The sequence below is a fragment of the Mytilus galloprovincialis genome, chromosome 11 (genome assembly GCF_965363235.1).
Source record: "Mytilus galloprovincialis chromosome 11, xbMytGall1.hap1.1, whole genome shotgun sequence".
Lineage (NCBI taxonomy): Eukaryota > Metazoa > Mollusca > Bivalvia > Mytilida > Mytilidae > Mytilus > Mytilus galloprovincialis.
Window position 1 is genome coordinate 691,864 of NC_134848.1, and position 20,942 is coordinate 712,805.

At 31.8% G+C, this 20,942-nt stretch overlaps 1 protein-coding gene and 1 long non-coding RNA gene across 2 annotated transcripts in view; both read left to right on the plus strand.

The window, feature by feature from the left end:
- Positions 1–20,942, plus strand: part of LOC143051488 (aldo-keto reductaseMSMEI_2347-like) — a 260,937-nt gene that overhangs the window by 40,963 nt on the left and 199,032 nt on the right. The gene's annotated exons all lie outside the window — the stretch shown is intronic.
- On the plus strand, positions 3,436–8,613 carry LOC143051491 (uncharacterized). Its single transcript, XR_012970808.1, has 3 exons — positions 3,436–3,525; positions 6,106–6,359; positions 7,142–8,613. It is a non-coding gene; the product is annotated as an uncharacterized LOC143051491 (long non-coding RNA).

Below are 20,942 nucleotides of genomic sequence, written 5' to 3' on the forward strand. Positions count from 1 at the left end.
TTTTTTTTGTTTTTTTTAACTATTGCGTTGTCAGTTTATTTTCGACTTATGCATGAATGTTAACGTATTGCGTTGTCAGTTTATTTTCGACTTATGCATGAGTGTTAACGTATTGCGTTGTCAGTTTATTTTCGACTTATGCATGAGTGTTAACGTATTGCGTTGTCAGTTTATTTTCGACTTATGCATGAGTGTTAACGTATTGCGTTGTCAGTTTATTTTCGACTTATGCATGAGTGTTAACGTATTGCGTTGTCAGTTTATTTTCGACTTATGCATGAATGTTAACGTATTGCGTTGTCAGTTTATTTTCGACTTATGCATGAGTGTTAACGTATTGCGTTGTCAGTTTATTTTCGACTTATGCATGAGTGTTAACGTCCCTTTGGCATTTTTTGCCTTTCTTTTTTCAAGCAAAAAATAAAATCACAAATTTCAAGCAACTGGCATTGAAAAAAAATGTAATACTTTTAGAATAACCAAAGAAAACGCACTTATTTAAACATCAGAAGTTTAGTAGTTGTCGTTTGTTGATGCGGTTCATACGTGTTTCTCGTTTTTTATATAGATTAGACCATTGTTAGATTGTTCCGGACAGGGACCAGATTTCGTGTGGAAATTGCAGGTAACAGTGATATTATTTTGTATTGTTACCTGTATATGTCGTTAAATAAACAAACAAGCTATTTGATGCAATTGCTTACTGAAACATTTTTTTTAAGTAATGTTGCCTTTTCAATAAAAATCATTTTTTTCCTATCTCGAAAATCTTCTCTAAAAAAACATTGCAAAAAGATAAATGGTCGGTGTCGAACTATTTCATATTTAAAAGAACTTGACCAATTTACAGATACTATTTGTGAAATAATATATTTCTATGATAATTATATTCACAAGGCATGGGACGTTTTATTCGAATTTTATCCGGATCCGAATTTACAAATACAATGTCTAAGGCATTTTAATGCGCTGGATGCGTGTTTCAATAATTAAGTGGTCTCCAGTGATGATCGAGGCCAAAATATTTGAATATCCAAAATCTAAAACAAATAATGAAGAGCGGATCAAACCAAACAAATGTGTTGTTCGAACAAATCATCTTTTTAAAATCCGATAAAAAAAAGTGTGTTTAACCCTTGTAATTCTCGCACAGACATCCAATTTTTCCATCGGCAGATATTTACCGTCATATCCACAGTACACGTAGTACCAAAAAGTGAGTCGCCATATTGATGTGCTCAAATCTACGAATGTGCGATGAATACAACAGAATCGAAATGAAAAATATAACCACATTAACCTTAGAAACTACCCTTCAATGAAATATTATTCGAATTTAAAGTGTATATATAACGAAATATCCTTCAGCTTGAGAGATTCTATTCATATGACGTCCTGTTTTGACATGGTGTTAACAAGCTCCTTGAATCATATTTTTTTTAATTTCTAACTTTTGTCAAAGTTCTAATGCATTATATCTTTTTGTTGCATTGCATACATAAGAATATGAAGAACAGTTCTGTATACTTTTTTGACAAATTCTCTATGAAACAATATTATCCAATGTATCTAACATATCACAGTAATATTGACCCGATGTTTTCCTACGTTACTATAAATGAGATCGACTAAGGTCAAACTGTAACAGTCCTATGTCTATCTGTGAGTCTGCGCTAAATATAGTTTATGTAGGAAGATCAATAATTTAACTACGCTGTTGTTTACAAAACAAAACAGAATTACATATAACAAGAATCTGTCTTAGAGACAGCAAACCGGATTTTCCTGCAGAGGTCGAACCCTGAACAGTTGAGCAAGTATGGACACATCATTTAAGCTTAAATAAAGGCAACAGTAGTATACCGCTGTTCAAAACTCATAAATTCATGGACAAAAAACAAAATCGGGGTAACAAACTAAAACTGAGGGAAACGCATTAAATATAAGAGGAGAACAACGACACAACATTAAAATGTAACACACAGAGAAACTGACTAAGCATTAGACAAAATCCTATGAGAATAACAAATATTACATCAAAACTAAATACATGAATTTGGGATAGATAAGTACCGTGATACGTCTTATAGTAATGTGAATTCACACTAAAAAAAAGAGAAAACAAACGATACAACGGAAACACAACGTTAAAATGTAACACACACAGAAACAAACTATAATATAACAAAACAGCTCTGAATTTGGATTGATTGAGTATTTGATACAGCATGGGTTTGTGACAAACAAAAATAAGGTCAACGAACTGAAAAATTTGAAATTGGACAATTTTTGATAAAATACTTCTTAGTTAAACCATTTCTGTTCAAAGGAAAATAACTCAAACTTTATTTCCATGAACTAATAATGCAAATCTAAAATTAGATATGATTTAACTACAGACTCTAAAATTAGATATGATGTAATTAGTTATGATGTTATATTTATTTCTAAATCAAATATAATTAATAGTTTTCAAATAAATCTGTCACTCCAATTATAATTGGGTGATTCACAATTACCAGATGGTGTGTTATCTTGATAAAAGGTGAAAATCATTTTAAAACACTTAGTGTAATCAAAGTTTATTTATATAGTTGATAGTTCCCAATATTTTTTCTTTCATTTGTAACAAACTAATAAAGATCTGCAACTTATCTTAACTTTAACTTTTTAACTTATAAAAATAGATTATTATCTAATGAATTTGCAAATCTGGAACCCAAAACAGGATCAAAGAAAAATTAATATTAACACACATCAACAAAATTTATATATAGCACTCAAAAAATTAGTTTATACAGAATAACAAACACACCTACCACAAAATTCTTCAAACAATTTACCAAAGAAAAGAAAACAAAATCCAAAATTCGTCATTTATCATTAATACAAAGTCTTTTAAAAATCTTTTAAAAAATGAGTCATTTCCCTCTGAACAGAAATCTAGTGATTAATAAGAATATCATCAAACATTTAATTCTTGGGAAAGAGCTATAACTCAACCACGAGAAAGATAAAATCGTGAAAATTGAACTTGACCTTCATTTAGTCATAGGAATCAGCATATCTTAATTTGAAAAAATTTCGTCAAAGGGTTTACATGTTAATTAACGGACAGTGTTTGGCAGCCGAAAGCCCATCCGCCCGCCGTTCATCCCCAAATCAATAACCGAATTTTACTTCGAAAATCCGGTTAAAATTACCTGTAACGCTATTATATATGTACCATTTGATACACACAACCTCGATGTATATTAAAGATGGAAATTGTGCATTAAAAGTATGTAAATCTTATCTTATTATTTCATTTGCATTTTTGATTTGTCTACATACAACCATCCGCTTATTTGATTTTATACTATAGCCTGCTAAGTTTGTAAAAACGATTGACGTAACACATCAACATTTCATTTGGTTGGCATGAAATTATCAACAGATACTACACACGATAACCTCAAGGGTTATATGTGTTAGATAAAAGTGTCTACAGATAAAGAAAGCCAAATACTGTTACATAAAAATAAGGTTTGTTAATTATAATTTATTCTCTAATGACTATTAAAATGCTTACTAATTCACTTATAACAGCTACTGTCTGATATGATACGTTCTACGTTTAAAATAATCATATCCTCTTGTGTCGAGATGATCTCATTTGAAAATGAAAGTGGAATTATTACTATTCTCCAATGTCTACAGAATTTTCTTTGCATATGTTCATTAGCCCAACGATAAAAAAAATAAGTAATAAGAATATCTGTATTTTTTTCCTTAAAACCCCACTTTCAAATTTCTCCACTCCTTAAACATAAAATTTTATTTAAAACAGTAATGGGATCTACGGTCAAAAATTTCAGATAAAAAAAAGTGTTAATTGAATAAATAATAGAAGAGTCACTATCAAAATAAAGAAAATTTTGAATATTGATATTTTAATTAAGGACTGATCTACCTTAAGCAAAGCTCTAAATGCTTGCCCGGCTTTGGCTATACTTTTTGTCCTTTTTAGCTCACCTGGCCCGTAAGGCAAAGTGAGCTTTTTTCTCATCACTTGGCGTCCGTCTTCCGTCATCCGTCGTCCATCGTTCGTCATCCGTCGTCCGTCGTCCGTCGTCCGTCGTCTTTTGCTTTTAAAAAAATCTTTTTCGTAAATTTGTGTAACCTTTTACAAAAATCTTCTTCTCTGAAACTACTAAGACAAATTTAACCATACTTAGCCATAACCATTATAAGGGTATCTAGTTTAAAAAAAATATGTCCGATGACCCCGCCTTCCAACCGTCATGGACGACATGGTTAAAATAGAACACAGGGGTAAAATGCAGTTTTTGGTTTATATCTCTGAAACTAAAGCATTTAGAGCAAATCTGACAAGTGGCAAAAATGTTCATCAGATTTAGATTTATCTGCCCTGAAATTTTCAGACGAATCCGACAACCCGTTGTTTGGTTGCTGCCCCTGAGTTAGTAATTTTACAGAAATTTTGCAGTTTTTGTTATTATCTTAGATATCATTATAATATCTAAAATCTAATACTATTAATTATGATTTTATCCTTATTTGCAAAGCATCAGTAAATACAGATGAGCGACACAGGCTCTTGAGAGCCTCTAGTTGGTTTTTAAAGCTATTCATTGCTAATTAGTTTCGGATTTTGAAATATTTAACTCCAGCATCACTGAAAGGGCATTTATTGTATATTTTTGCATCTGGTGAAGTAAATTGTTAATGCTTTTCTATACTTCGGTAAACTGATAGAAAAGAAGTTCTGAAAATATATGTTTTAAACTGTGCTATTCGAATTATGCAAGCACAAATATATTTTTTACTTGTATATTCTTCATGGATTAATATGAGATATTAACATTGAAAAACTACTATTACCTCTAATTTCTAATATTCATAAATAGAAATGCACTCAAATTATATTTCCATTCTATATTCTAAGTGTCTTATCTTGAAGAAAAAAAAGAAAAAAACATTTGTACTATATATGAATGCCTTTCAAAAATATAAAAATCAAGAAATGTGGTATGATTGCCAATTATACAGCTATCCACCATGTTCAAATGAAGTGGATGTAACATCATTGCTATATCAAGCAATGCCTGTACATGGACTAATTATATCCATTTTGACAAGATATTCCTGAACTTACATTTCTTAATATGATTCCCATTTGCTCCTTTCAAGTAAGCTATTTAACCAAGGATTATAAGTGGTGAATTTGAATTTATCCATTCAAGAGATAAGAAAGATACAAATGGAACATTCGAATTCATCAATTGAAAGCATACTGACAATGCCATGACAAAACAAACGAAAAACGATAAAGACAACATAAAAACACTAAAGACGGAGCAACACGAACCCGGCAAAAATCAAGGACGATCTCAGGTACTCAAGATAGATACATTGGATAAGCAGATCCTGCTACATCCGTCGGGTTTCTCCTATAGAATAGATAGAGTATATCAAGATATTAGTCATTTTTTCAATGTATGGACGCCATCACATGATTTAATTGACCGTTATTGAATATTTGTTTTTCACAGACCAGTCTCCTTTTCCAATAATGTGACATCACTGATTTATATTTTGTACCTTATTTGTACTTATATGATCAACACGACGGGTGCCGCATGTGGAGCATCAACAAAAATATTGATCAGAGAGGAAGGAATAAATTGTAAATCTGTAGGAATACAAACTAAGTGGAACAACTAATATTTAAAACGTTTTGATATGTCAAAAAATAAAATAACAAAAATACCAACTTCAAAGGTAAATTCAAAATACAATGTCCCTTATAAAATGGCAAAATCAAAAGTTCAGACACATCAAACGAATCGAAAACAACTGTCAGATGAAAACTGATTCATAACTCTTTCATTTTATAGCAAATATTTTCTGATATCTTTATTCGGGAATTAACTGTAAGCGTTTCCGTGATGAAAAATGAAAAAGAAAAAAAATTGGAAAGTCATGCTTATCATGATTTGACAAAAAATGAACCGTGGGTTATAAGTTAATTTAGACTTTTCATATATTTCATATATTATTTTCGGTTTTGTGAAACAATAATATTTTCTTATTTTATGTAAGATGGATGCAAATAATACAACAGACTGGCGCGATAACAAAACTTTGTCTGATTGTATGATGTATATGCTACAGAACGATATCATGTGTGACGTCACGTTGAGAGTAGGAGATGAAAGGACACCTATTAAAGCACACAAGTATATGTTGTCTAGCAGAAGTTCCGTCTTCCATACAATGTTTGAAGGGTCTCTACAAGAAAAGGGGGAAATAACTATACCTGATATTGATGACAATACCTTTCGGGATATTTTGAAGTGAGTACATGCAATAAAACTACTTTTGATGAACCAATGAATAAAATTGATAACGTCATCAGTGTTGATTGATTGTTGTATTTAAAACGCTATTTTCAGCATTATTTGCTACCGTAACACACAGTTTATTATTGGTGAAAAAAGCCGGAGAACTGAAAGAAAAACCATAGTGGCACTAATTCAAGAGAAAAAAATAATGATGGTGTAACAAAATATTTATTAAGTAAAACGTGAGGTAGACGTTGATGCGACAGCATTTCAACCACACTTATAACGACAATAGTTTTTACATACATAATATACTAAAACACGCTTCGATGTATTTCAAGGTTTAGAAGAAACATATAGGCAAAACGGTTCCCCAAATAATTGAGACTTTTCTATGTATATTTATCGCGATCGACTTCGATAAGGTTTACAATAATTGTCGTCATAGTGAAATATATGTTAAACAATGTTAAAGAAATTCAATAAATTCATTACACAAAATTAATAAACACATATTGGAAAACTCAAAAGGAAAGAATCAACGTTTTATCGCCGTTTTTCAGCTACAAGTAACGGTGAGGATTTCAACATTTTCAACATGTTCAACATGGTCAACATGGATCGATATTTTCAACTACTTCAAGTGCAAGACATTTCAATTTTTAGATTAGCACGTTCCTTGTGAACGTTATTCCAAAAACAACAAAAGCGCTAATGAACCACTTAATCTATGAAGTGCTTATTTCATAAACGTTCTTGAACTGATGTTTAAAATAGTACATTTTCTCTTGCAGATATTTTTATAGCGATAACATCACAATTACAAACAATAATGTGCAGGAGATGCTGTATACTGCTGACAAGTATATGTTAGCTGCCGTTAAGATAGAATGCGAGACAGTTCTGAAGAAGACAGCAAAATCAGAGCATGCAACCAAGGCTTTACAAACCGGATACCAATACCATCTGTTAGCACTCCAAACAGAAAGCCTAGACTATATTGAGAAAAATACAAAGGCATGCCTTCTTTCAGAACATGCAATAAGCCTTTCCAAAGATTGTTTGGAGCTGATTTTGAAATCAGATTATCTAGACTGCACTGAAACAGACATCTGTCAGTTTGTTCTCAAATGGGGAAAACACCAGTGTAAGCTAGCAAATCTAGAGCCCTCTGGTGGAAATATGCGAGAAGCCCTTGGGAAAATCCTGTATCTGATAAGATTCCCAAATGTAGAAATGAATTTTTTCTCTGAAGCCGTTGCCAAATCTTGTTTACTGACGAGTGACGAAATAATATCTATTTATCAGTCCCATTTTGGTGTAACATCAAAAGCCTTTTCAAGTTGTCTGAGAGCTCCTGTAGCTATACGTCAAACATATACCATCAACAGATATGAACAAATAACTGGACCTATGGGAACATCGGGGAAACAGTCCCTCATTTTTCACTCAGATAAAGATATTTGGCTTAAAGGAGTTGTAATTTTTCTTCCTTGTGTTCAACCAACCTTTGGAAGATTACATGCTCTTGGTGACCATGACCAACTATCTGATGGATACTCTAACCAACTACCTTATAGATACAACCAATTAACTAACTACATTTCAGTAATAAACATTTGCATACGAATAATGAATGATTCCAACGAGGAAAAGATTCATGAAAACCAACAAACAAACTATGGTCCAAATACTGGTCACATTTGGCAAATGGAATTTTCGAAACCAGTTCGTATTCATTCCACGAGAGATTACATAATTCAAATGGACGATATTGGACTTCAGACTTATTATGGTACAGAGTGTAAAGAATCTGTCACAGACCAGCAATCTGGTGTGACTATAAAGTTTAAGAACTCTCAAGTGAGTGGTACTGGAACTGACATTAGTCAAGGACAATTTGCAGGGTTTTTATTTAGTGTGTAAATTGATTTTTAAAATTTCAAACAGCAATCAACAATTTATTATTAACATATATAGATTGGTATCAAATAATTCCGGAAGAGACGATGAGGGTTTTGTATATTGGTGTTTGTCTTTTGTTCCTTTTCTTTATTAACATTGGCGTTGTCAGTTTATTTTCGATTTATATGTGTTGGTATCCTTCGCCTCTCCTAATCGTGTAAAGCATCTAACAAATTCGATTTCTAAATTTCATCTTTTCTCACAACCTATGGTCATATATAATGTTTGACATTATTTAGGAAATTCAACTACGTACAGATTTTATAGTTTATAAACATGTTGAAATAAAAAATTGATATAACATTTTCATTATCAATAAAAAAAAAGTAAAATCACAAAAATACTGAACTCCGAGGAAAATTCAAAACGGAAAGTCCCTAATCAAATGGCAAAGTCAACAGCTCAAACACATCAAACGAATGGATAACAACTGTCATATTCTTGACTTGGTACAGGCATTTTCTTATGTAGAAAATGGTGGATTAAACCTGGTTTTATAGCTAGCTAAACTTCTCACTTGTATGACAGTCGCATCAAATTCCATTATATTGACAACGATGTGTAAACAAAACAAACAGACATAATAGGTAAAAATGTCAAAAATAGGGGAACAGCAGTACAATTTTTGTTATAATCTTAATCACTATAAAAACAAACAAATATGTAACAAAGAAGCACAAAAAAGCATATAGACAAAGCACATATAAATAAGATGATGTGGTATAAGTGCCAATGAGACTACTCTCCACCCAAGTCATAATGTATAACACGTTAACAATTATAGGTTAAAGTACGGCCTTCAACACTGAGCCTTGACTCACACCGAACCGCAAGCTTTAAAGGGCCCCAAAATGACTAGTGTAAAACAATTCAAACAGGTACACCAACGGTCTAATTCATATAAAAAAAGAGAAACGAGAAACACCTATGAACGGCACCAACAAACGACAACCACTGAACAACAGGTTCTGACTAATAAAGAAATAAAGAATAAAAAAAAGGAACAATAGACAAACAACAATATACAAAACCCTCATCGTCTTTTCCTGAGTTTTACGTAAAACACATTACTCATTACATTAGAAACGTCAGTACCTTCCCTTTAACTGTATCGTTTGCCTTAAAAAAAAGTATTTCAGTTATGAAAATAATATTTCCCTTTCGTTTCAATATTTAAAACCGATTAATATACACCTTGACCTATTACAATCACATGGGGGTAATTTAGAAATCAACCAATTTCAATTTCATGATATATGCGTATGAACAAGAAAATCCTTTATATATCTTAACCGTTTATCTATTTATCAGTCAATTTTGTAAAAAAAAAAAAAGTAAAGATATTTTCAGATAAATCCCAGCTTCTATATTATAAACTATGGGCGACATCAAATTAATTTTCTAGTTTTTGTACTCCTGTGATTAAAAGGGGGTACGAGCGAAGCAATATTTCTTCTTAAATTTTGATAAATTATCGGAATGGAGGTATATATGAAAATGAATCTCTTGAACATTTAGAAATAAGTGTGGTGGATGTTTGTCTCGTCTTTTTTTGTGTGTTAGGATTACATACAGCTTGGATCACATAGCTCCTAACATTTCAGCTTTATTATAGGGTTTGACCGTTCCTGATGAAGGTAAACCCAGAATTTGTAAGCGCATAAAAATATTTGCAAGTCTTTTTTCAACCAAACAGAATAAATCTTACACGATACAATAATTTGTGTTATAATAATATTTTACCAATACTAGATGATGCAATAATGTAGTGAAGTGCAATGAAGTAGAGTGTTGCTGATATTCCTTTTCATTTCTAATGCTTTGTTACGAATAGAGCATACAAAGCTTGTTAAAAAGGTTTTTTTTTATTGTTTTTGTGTGTGTGTTTTTTTTTTAATAATAGCCTAGCTGTTTACTATTGAAAGAAATTGTTTTTGCCTGTTCTAAAATACATATGAAATTTTATAGTCGATATTTATTATTACTTCCTTTTCCGAAAAATCTCCGTGATACACAAAGTCAGTTTACAATACGACATCAACAAGGTTTGTTAATGAGAGGCGAAAGATATCAAAAGGACATTTAAACTCACAAGTCAAAAATCAAAAGAAAACACCATTGCTTTAAATGAAAAATACCAATAGACGATCAATAGTACACAAATCACACCACAGAAAACTAAGAACTGAGCAACACTTTTTCTCAATTTTACTTCTTTGTGCACAAGATACAGGAAATGTGATACAGGTAAATTAAACAATTTAAAATAAAACTCTCACAATGTGACAGACTATAACAGTAAGGATTTTAATTCGTTATATGCCAGTTGTATTCTAATTCGTTATATGCCAGTTGTATTCTAATCCGTTATATGCCAGTTGTATTCTAATCCGTAATATGTCAGTTGTGTTCTAATCCGTTATATGCCAGTTGTATTCTAATTCGTTATATGCCAGTTGTATTCTAATTCGTTATATTCCAGTTGTATTCTAATCCGTTATATGCCAGTTGTATTATAATCCGTTATACATGTTATATGCCAGTTGTATTCTAATCCGTTATATTCCAGTTGTATTCTAATTCGTTATGTGCCAGTTGTATTCTAATTCGTTATATGCCAGTTGTATTCTAATCCGTTATATACCAGTTGTATCATAATCCGTTATATGCCAGTTGTATTCTAATTCGTTATATGCCAGTTGTATTCTAATCCGTTATATGCTAGTTGTATTCTAATTCGTTATATTCCAGTTGTATTCTAATTCGTTATATGCCAGTTGTATTTAAGTCCGTTATATGCCAGTTGTATTCTAATCCGTTATATGCCAGTTGTATTTAATCCGTTATATGCCAGTTGTATTTAAATCCGTTATATGCCAGTTGTATTCAAATCCGTTATTTGCCAGTTGTATTCTAATCCGTTATATTCCAGTTGTATTCTAATTCATTATATGCCAGTTGTATTTAAATCCGTTATATGCAAGTTGTATTCTGATTCATTATATGCCAGTTGTATTCTTATCTGTTTATGCCAGTTGTATTTAAATCCGTTATATTATCTTTGAGAGGTCAATTAAAACAGGTGTTGTTCCAGATGACTGGAAAACTGCCCACGTCTCTCCTGTATACAAAAAAGGCCAAAAATATAACCCTGAAAACTACCGTCCTATATCACTTACATGTATTTACTGCAAACTTTTAGAACACATCGTAGTTAAACACATCATGAAACATGCAGATAATCACAACATCTTATATCCCCTACAGTATGGCTTTCGCAGAGGTCGATCCTGCGAAACACAACTACTAGAATTTATAGACGATGTCTCACTAAACATGGAAAACGGTAAACAAACAGATATTTTGGTCATGGATTTTTCTAAAGCATTCGATAAAGTTTCACATTCTTTTCTAACTAATAAGCTTCATCATTACGGGATACAGAGGGAATTAAATTACTGGATACAAAATTTTCTTAGCAATAGCAAACAGGCAGTAGTTCTAGAGGGGGGAAAATCTGAGTATGTTGCAGTTGAGTCAGGGGTTCCAAAGGGGTCAGTTCTTGGACCTAGTCTCTTCTTATACTATATTAATGACATTCCAACTGGTATAACATCTACAGTACGTTTATTTGCAGACGACACAATAGTTTATTTGGCAATAAAATCAAACTCCGATGCATTAACATTACAAAAAGATCTCGACAAACTGGCATCGTGGGAAACTACTTGGAAAATGGCATTCCACCCAGATAAGTGTAATGTAATTTCAGTCACCAGAAATAAAAAAAAACAATCACATTTAACTACACATTACACAATCATTCATTAGAACATGTAACAACAGCAAAATATCTAGGGGTCACCATCAGTTCCAACCTTAAATGGGATGTGCATATTAACAACATATGCAAGAAAGCTAATAGCACACTAGGCTTTCTAAGGAGGAACCTGAACATAAGTTCAACATCCATTAAAGAGCAAGCATATAAGTCCCTAGTAAGGCCATTACTAGAGTATGCTTGCTCTGTTTGGGATCCATACTTACAACAAGACATAGATAGCATTGAAAAAATTCAAAGGAGGGCTGCGCGTTTTGTTACCAACAAATACAGAAACACCTCAAGCGTTGGTAACATGTTACAACATCTTGAATGGCGCAGTCTCTCTGACAGAAGAAAAGACTCCAGATTGGTAATGCTTTACAAAATTGAACACGAAAAGGTTGCAATTCCTAAAAATAATAAATTAATTCCACAAAAAAGACAAACAAGACATTCTAATTCGAACAGCTTCCAAATTCCATCCTGCAAAACACAGTACAGAAAAGAATCATATTTTCCAAGAACTATTACCGACTGGAACAAACTACGGGATAACATTGTAAATTGCACTTCAGTAGACTCTTTCAAATCTTCAATTTCAAAGCATCAATATTAACGCAATTACAACATCTTACTTTATTATACAAAATATTATATGTTTTTTTTAATTTTTCGTATTTTTAAAAAACAAATTGTACATTTTTTCAATCTATGTCTTGATGTAAGTTTCCTCCTGTGACATAATCTTCAATTTGTTGAAGGCGGTCACTATATCGTAGAATAGAATAGAATAGAATGCCAGTTGTATTCTAATTCATTATATGCCAGTTGTATTTAAATCCGTTATATGCAAGTTGTATTCTGATTCATTATATGCCAGTTGTATTCTTATCCGTTATATGCCAGTTGTATTTAAATCCGTTATATTATCTTTGAGAGGTCAATTAAAACAGGTGTTGTTCCAGATGACTGGAAAACTGCCCACGTGTCTCCTGTATACAAAAAAGGCCAAAAATATAACCCTGAAAACTACCGTCCTATATCACTTACATGTATTTGCTGCAAACTTTTAGAACACATCGTAGTTAAACACATCATGAAACATGCAGATAATCACAACATCTTATATCCCCTACAGTATGGCTTTCGCAGAGGTCGATCCTGCGAAACACAACTACTAGAATTTATAGACGATGTCTCACTAAACATGGAAAACGGTAAACAAACAGATATTTTGGTCATGGATTTTTCTAAAGCATTCGATAAAGTTTCACATTCTTTTCTAACTAATAAGCTTCATCATTACGGGATACAGAGGGAATTAAATTACTGGATACAAAATTTTCTTAGCAATAGCAAACAGGCAGTAGTTCTAGAGGGGGGAAAATCTGAGTATGTTGCAGTTGAGTCAGGGGTTCCACATGGGTCAGTTCTTGGACCTAGTCTCTTCTTATACTATATTAATGACATTCCAACTGGTCTAACATCTACAGTACGTTTATTTGCAGACGACACAATAGTTTATTTGGCAATAAAATCAAACTCCGATGCATTAACATTACAAAAAGATCTCGACAAACTGGCATCGTTGGAAACTACTTGGAAAATGGCATTCCACCCAGATAAGTGTAATGTAATTTCAGTCACCAGAAATAAAAAAACAATCACATTTAACTACACATTACACAATCATTCATTAGAACATGTAACAACAGCAAAATATCTAGGGGTCACCATCAGTTCCAACCTTAAATGGGATGTGCATATTAACAACATATGCAAGAAAGCTAATAGCACACTAGGCTTTCTAAGGAGGAACCTGAAAATAAGTTCAACATCCATTAAAGAGCAAGCATATAAGTCCCTAGTAAGACCATCACTAGAGTATGCTTGCTCTGTTTGGGATCCATACTTACAACAAGACATAGATAGCATTGAAAAAATTCAAAGGAGGGCTGTGCGTTTTGTTACCAACAAATACAGAAACACCTCAAGCGTTGGTAACATGTTACAACACCTTGAATGGCGCAGTCTCTTTGACAGAAGAAAAGACTCCAGATTGGTAATGCTTTACAAAATTGAACACGAAAAAGTTGCAATTCCTAAAAATAATAAATTAATTCCACAAAAAAGACAAACAAGACATTCTAATTCGAACAGCTTCCAAATTCCATCCCGCAAAACACAGTACAGAAAAGAATCATATTTTCCAAGAACTATTACCGACTGGAACAAACTACCGGATAACATTGTAAATTGCAATTCAGTAGACTCTTTCAAATCTTCAATTTCAAAGCATCAATATTAACGCAATTACAACATCTTACTTTATTATACAATATATTTTATGTTTTTTTTAATTTTTCGTATTTTTTTTAAAAAAATTGTACATTTTTTCAATCTATGTCTTGATGTAAGTTTCCTCCTGTGACATAATCTTCAATTTGTTGAAGGCGGTCACTATATGGTAGAATAGAATAGAATAGAATGCCAGTTGTATTCTAATTCATTATATGCCAGTTGTATTCTAATCCGTTATATGCCAGTTGTATTTAATCCGTTATATGCCAGTTGTATTTAAATCCGTTATATGCCAGCTGTATTTAAATCCGTTATATGACAGTTGTATTCTATCCGTTATATGCAAGTTGTATCCTAATCTTTTATATGTCAGTTGTATTCTAATTCCTTATAAGCCAGTTGTATTCTAATCCGTTATATGCTAGTTGTATTCTAATTCGTAATATGCCAGTTGTATTCTTATTTGTTATATGCCAGTTGTATTTAAATCCGTTATATGCCAGTTGTATTCTAATTCGTTATATGCCAGTTGTATTTAAATCCGTTATATGCCAGTTGTATTCTAATTCATTTGATGCCAGTTGTATTTAAATCCGTTATATGCCATTTGTATTTAAATCCGTTATATGCCAGTTGTTTTCTTATCCGTTATATGCCAGTTGTATCCTAATCTTTTATATGTCAGTTGTATTCTAATTCGTTATATGCCAGTTGTATTCTAATCCGTTATATGCTAGTTGTATTCTAATTCGTTATATGCCAGTTGTATTCTAATTTGTTATATGCCAGTTGTATTTAAATCCGTTATATGCCAGTTGTATTCTTATTCGTTATATGCCAGTTGTATTTAAATCCGTTATATGCCAGTTGTATTCTAATTCATTATATGCCAGTTGTATTTAAATCCGTTATATGCCAGTTGTATTCTAATTCATTATATGCCAGTTGTCTTCTGATCCGTTATATGCCAGTTGTATTTACATCCGTTATATGCCAGTTGTATTCTAATTCGTTATATGCCAGTTGTATTCTAATCCGTTATATGCTAGTTGTATTCTAATTTGTTATATGCCAGTTGTATTCTAATTTGTTATATGGCAGTTGTATTAAAATCCGTTATATGCCAGTTGTATTCAATTCGTTATATGCCAGTTGTATTTAAATTCGTTATATGCCAGTTGTATTCTAATTCATTATATGCCAGTTGTATTTAAATCCGTTATATGCCAGTTGTATTCTAATTCATTATATGCCAGTTGTCTTCTAATCCGTTATATGCCAGTTGTATTTACATCCGTTATATGCCAGTTGTATTCTAATTCGTTATATGCCAGTTGTATTCTAATCCGTTATATGCCAGTTGTATTTAAATCCGTTATATGCCAGTTGTATTCTAATCCGTTATATGCCAGTTGTATTTAAATCCGTTATATGCCAGTTGTATTTAAATCCGTTATATGCCAGTTGTGTTTAAATCCGTTATATGCCAGTTGTATTCTTATCCGTTATATGCCAGTTGTATTCTAATCTGTGATATGCCAGTTGTATTCTAATCTTTTATATGCCAGTTGTATTCTAATTCGTTATATGCCAGTTGTATTTAAATCTGTTATATGCCAGTTGTATTTAAATCCGTTATATGCCAGTTGTATTTAAATCCGTTATATGCCAGTTGTATTCTTATCCGTTATATGCCAGTTGTCTTCTAATCCGTTATATGCCAGTTGTATTCTAATCTGTTATATGCCAGTTGTATTCTAATTCATTATATGCCAGTTGTATTTAAATCCGTTAATTGCCAGTTGTATTCTAATTCGTTATATGCCAGTTGTATTCTAATCCGTTATATGCCAGTTGTATTAGTATTCTAATCTGTTATATGTCAGTTGTATTCTAATTCATTATATGCCAGTTGTATTTAAATCCTATATATGCCAGTTGTATTCTTATCCGTTATATGCCAGTTTATTCTAATCCGTTATATGCTAGTTGTATGCTTACTTGTTATATGCCAGTTATATTCTTATCCGTTATATACCAGTTGTATTCTAATCCGTTATATGTCAAATGTATTCTAATTCGTTATATGCCAGTTGTGTTCCAAAAGACAAACTTATCTACTAGCTATTGTGCATCATCCAATGTTCTTTTGTGCATTTGGTCAACTTAGAGTTATTGTATACTCTGTTGTCAGGTGGATTTTTCCAAAGTTTAAATCTAGTTACTTATTTCGTGGATGGCAGTCATACTAATAAAATGATCAACTTTACATCTGACTTGTATAGCTGTCGTAAGAAATTCCATTATGTTGACAACAATGTGTCAACAAAACAAACAGACGTAATAGAAAACATTCAAAACTAGCAGTACAACAGTCAACAATTTGTTATATTTTATAAAAAAAAAAACATAAATCGAATGGATAACAACTGTGATAATCCTGACACGGTACAGGCAAAATAGTGGATGACATTTGGTTGTATACCTAGCTAAACATCTCACTTGTATAGCTGTCTTATGAAATTCGTATGAATCGGAGTTCCTTCAGACACTTGTCAAAAACAAGAAGATCAAAGAAGCCAGGTTATTTAATTTCACTTTCAGATATATTGATGATGTTCTTTCCATTAACAATCCTAACTTTTCTGATTGGGTTCTTAAATGGGGTAAACATCAGTGTGAGCTGGCAAAGTTAGAGCCTTCTGGCGGAAATATTAGAGAGGCACTTGGAAATATTCTCTTTCTGATAAGATTTACGAATGTTGAAATGAAATTCTTTTCTGAAGCTGTTGCCGGCTTTTGTTTGCTAACCAGTGACGAAATGGTATCCATTTATCAATCCCATTTCGGTGTAATATCAAAAACATTTCCAAGTAGTTTAAGAGGTCCTGTATCTAAACGAAAAATCTATAACATCACTAGATATGGACGGATTGCTGGACCTATTGGGGAAAAAAAGTCCCTCATTTTTCTTTCAGATATGGATATTTGGCTTAAAGGAGTTGTAATTGTTCTTCCGTATGTTCCACCACCAACATACAACTTCAAAACTGGATGCAATAATCCCCAAAAACAGGGTTCAATAAGCATTAGCATACAAATAATGGACGATTCCAACGAGGAAAAGATTCATGAAACGAAACAAACAAAATATGGACATTATAGCGGTCAAATTTGGCAAATGGACTTTTCAAAACCAGTGTATGTCCATGCCATGAGGGATTACATAATTCAAATGGACGCGATTGGACTTCAGACTTATTATGAAACAGACTGTAAAGAGTCTATTAAAGACGAGCATTCTAGGGTGACTATAAAGTTTAAGAATTTTCCAGTGAATGATGCTGGAACGGACATAAACCAAGGACAATTTGCAGGGCTCTCATTTAGTGTGTAAATTGATTTGAAAAAAAATAAACAACAATGATCAACAATTTATGAAATTAAAGGGGTTTCAAATAAATCAGAAGACTTACCGTGTAAAGCATATGTCTTAATTTCATTTTTTTTTTTTTGCAGATTTCAAAATATGTAAAGATTTTATAGTTTACAAGAATATATGTATGAAAATGATAAAAGATTTTGATTATCTAGTTTTAATAAAGCACTTTTTAATCAAGATCAGATATACGTTTCATGCTACTAGCATTGCAAAACGTTGGTGTACTTAAATAATAAAAGAAAACGCATTTAATTGAATGTACAAGTTGGTTAAAAACTATGTGATAGAATAAATGGAAACGTTGACAGATATTAGGAAAGTTGTTGTTTTATGGTGCAAACGACCGTATTAAGCGTTAATGTAATAAGAAACAAGCACTCATTCACGCATTAAAAGAAGTATAACATATTTTAAGATATTTACACAATAAAAAGTAACTGGTAATTATGCTTGAAGATATTGATTTGATATTTGGAATATAGTTTTACCATGAGTAACAGATTGAGTTCGAATTTGTTTCTGGTTTGATGATTTTGTGCAGAGTTATTGTCCTTGCACCTAGAAAATATCGACAAGTAATCTGTTTTCAACAACAAAAAAATCATCGTGATCGAGGATATTTATTTCACATTCCGAAAATAGTTTCATCGTGATAAGTTACAGAAACGGAAAACGGGCGGAAAAGATAGTATGCCGCAAAGATGAAGTGCATTAGTGTTAACATCACTGAAGAAATTTTTGCACCTCAAGTCTGCGGTATATCATCTTTTTCGCCTATTTCTCTGTTACCTTTGGATCGTATCTAATACTTGTACAGAACGTGATTCATGAAATGAAATGAATTTAAAGTTTAAATTATAATAGCGGAAGAATTTGTGCATGGTCATTTCTAAATTGTTTCTACGAAAACCAATATGTCGACTCCGACAATAACTAAATGAACTGCTAAGCAAGAAGTCAACCGTTTTATAAATAAGCAGTTGGACCAGGAAGTGTTGCAACACTTTATTAAACATATAAAAAAGCGACAATTTCCAGTGGCACGTCTGTGTAAACCTTTAAATATATAGAGACCATTCGTGGTGGACATGGTGGACGAGTAACTGCATGAAGAATGTGCCACTTTTGTATACTTAAACATATATGTGAAAATAAAATTTAATGACACAAACTAAGAGAACTTCCTATTCGGATTTTTTTTACAACAATCCGCATCAGTTTAGTTGTTTTATTTGTTTATCTGCAATTGTAATAAAAACAAATCTAAAAGTTCGAACCAATTTATCTAAAAATTTAGCACATAATATATAAAATCAAATAAAATATATTTTAGTGTCACAAGTTAAATTTGGTACAAATGATTACAACATAATTACAATTATTTGAATACAATTAAATCAATGAATACAATTAAATCAATGAATACAATTAAATCAATGAATACAATTAAATCAATGATTAAAACGAAGAGAAAAGAAAGACACATTAATGTATATTTATAAAACAATGTACCATGTGTTAACTTTGACAAATACAGTGATCCTAAAAAATATAGGAAACTGAATTTAAAGATTCTGGTTTTTCCCCTGGTGCTTTTATGATCCTAAAACTAGAAGCTTTACAAATATTTAAATTATGCCTCTGTCTTTTTAAAGTAAAAGATGTAAATTCACTAAGTTTCTATGTATTACACATTTGAATTATAAATGTGCAAAATAGCTAATTTGCAAATTTTCGCAAAGAAAACTGGGATCAAAACTGTATCGTATGCCCTTAAGGTCATCCGCGTCGTCTGTTTTTATTCTTAGGAAAAAACGCTTTAAAAAGCGATATACGATTTGATCCCGATAAAGGTTTATTTATAGTTATGAACATCTGTAAATGATTGAATGAAGTAGAATGTTATTTATAATCCTTTACATTTGTAATGGGGTTTTTTTTTACGAATAAAGCATAACAAGCTGGTTAAAACGTATTTGATAATCTAGTCATAGATTTTAAAGGATTTTTATTGTTTTTGTGTTTTTAACCATAGCCTAGCTGTTGAACTATTGAAAGAAACTTGTTATGCCTATTCTAAGAATACATATGGAATTTTACGGTCGATATATATTAGTACTTCCTTTTCCAAAAAAAATCTCCTCGATACACAAAGTCGGTTTACAGTAAGACATCAATAAGGTTTGTACAAGTGAGGCGAAATATACCCTTTTCAAAAGGGACATTTTAATCGTAAGTCGAAAATCAACTGCTATTGCTTCAATTGAAAAAGAACAATAGACGAACAATAGTACACAAAACACAAAACACAAAACTAAAAAGTGAGCAACACGAACACCACAAATGTTTAGGGTTGACGTTGTAACTAACTTTTCTCAATTTTACTTCTTTGTGCACAAGATGTTAATAAACAGAAACAGGTAAATTGTGCAGGTAGATTAAACAATTATAAATGAACTCTCACAAATTGTGACAGCCTATAACAGTAAGGATTTCGTTATATGCCAGTTGTATTCTAAAATACAAACTTATCTACTAGCTATTGTGCATGATCTAATGTTCTTTTGTGTATTTGGTCTACTTAGAGTTATTGTCTTATCTGTTGTCAGTGGTGATTTTCCAAAGTTCAAAGATTTGTTTTAATCTAATTACTTATTTCGTGGATGGCAGACATACTAAAACATGATCAACCTTATATCTGACATGTATGGCTGTCGTATGAAATTTCAGTATGTTGGCAACAATGTGTGCACAAAACAAACAGACGTAAAAAGTAAACGTTTTAAGACTAGCGGTACAGCAGTCAACAATTTGTTACGATAAATACATCAATCGAATGGATAACAACTGTGATATTCCTGAAACGGTGTAGGCAACTTTTTGATAAAATTTGGTTTTATATCTAGCTCAACATCTCACTTGTATGGCAGTCGGATGAAGTACCATTATGATGACAACACAGTGTGAACAAAAGAAACAGACATAATAGGCAACAATTTCAAAACTAGAGGTACAGCAGTCAACATTTTGTTATAATTGTAAATGCTATAAAAACAAACAAATT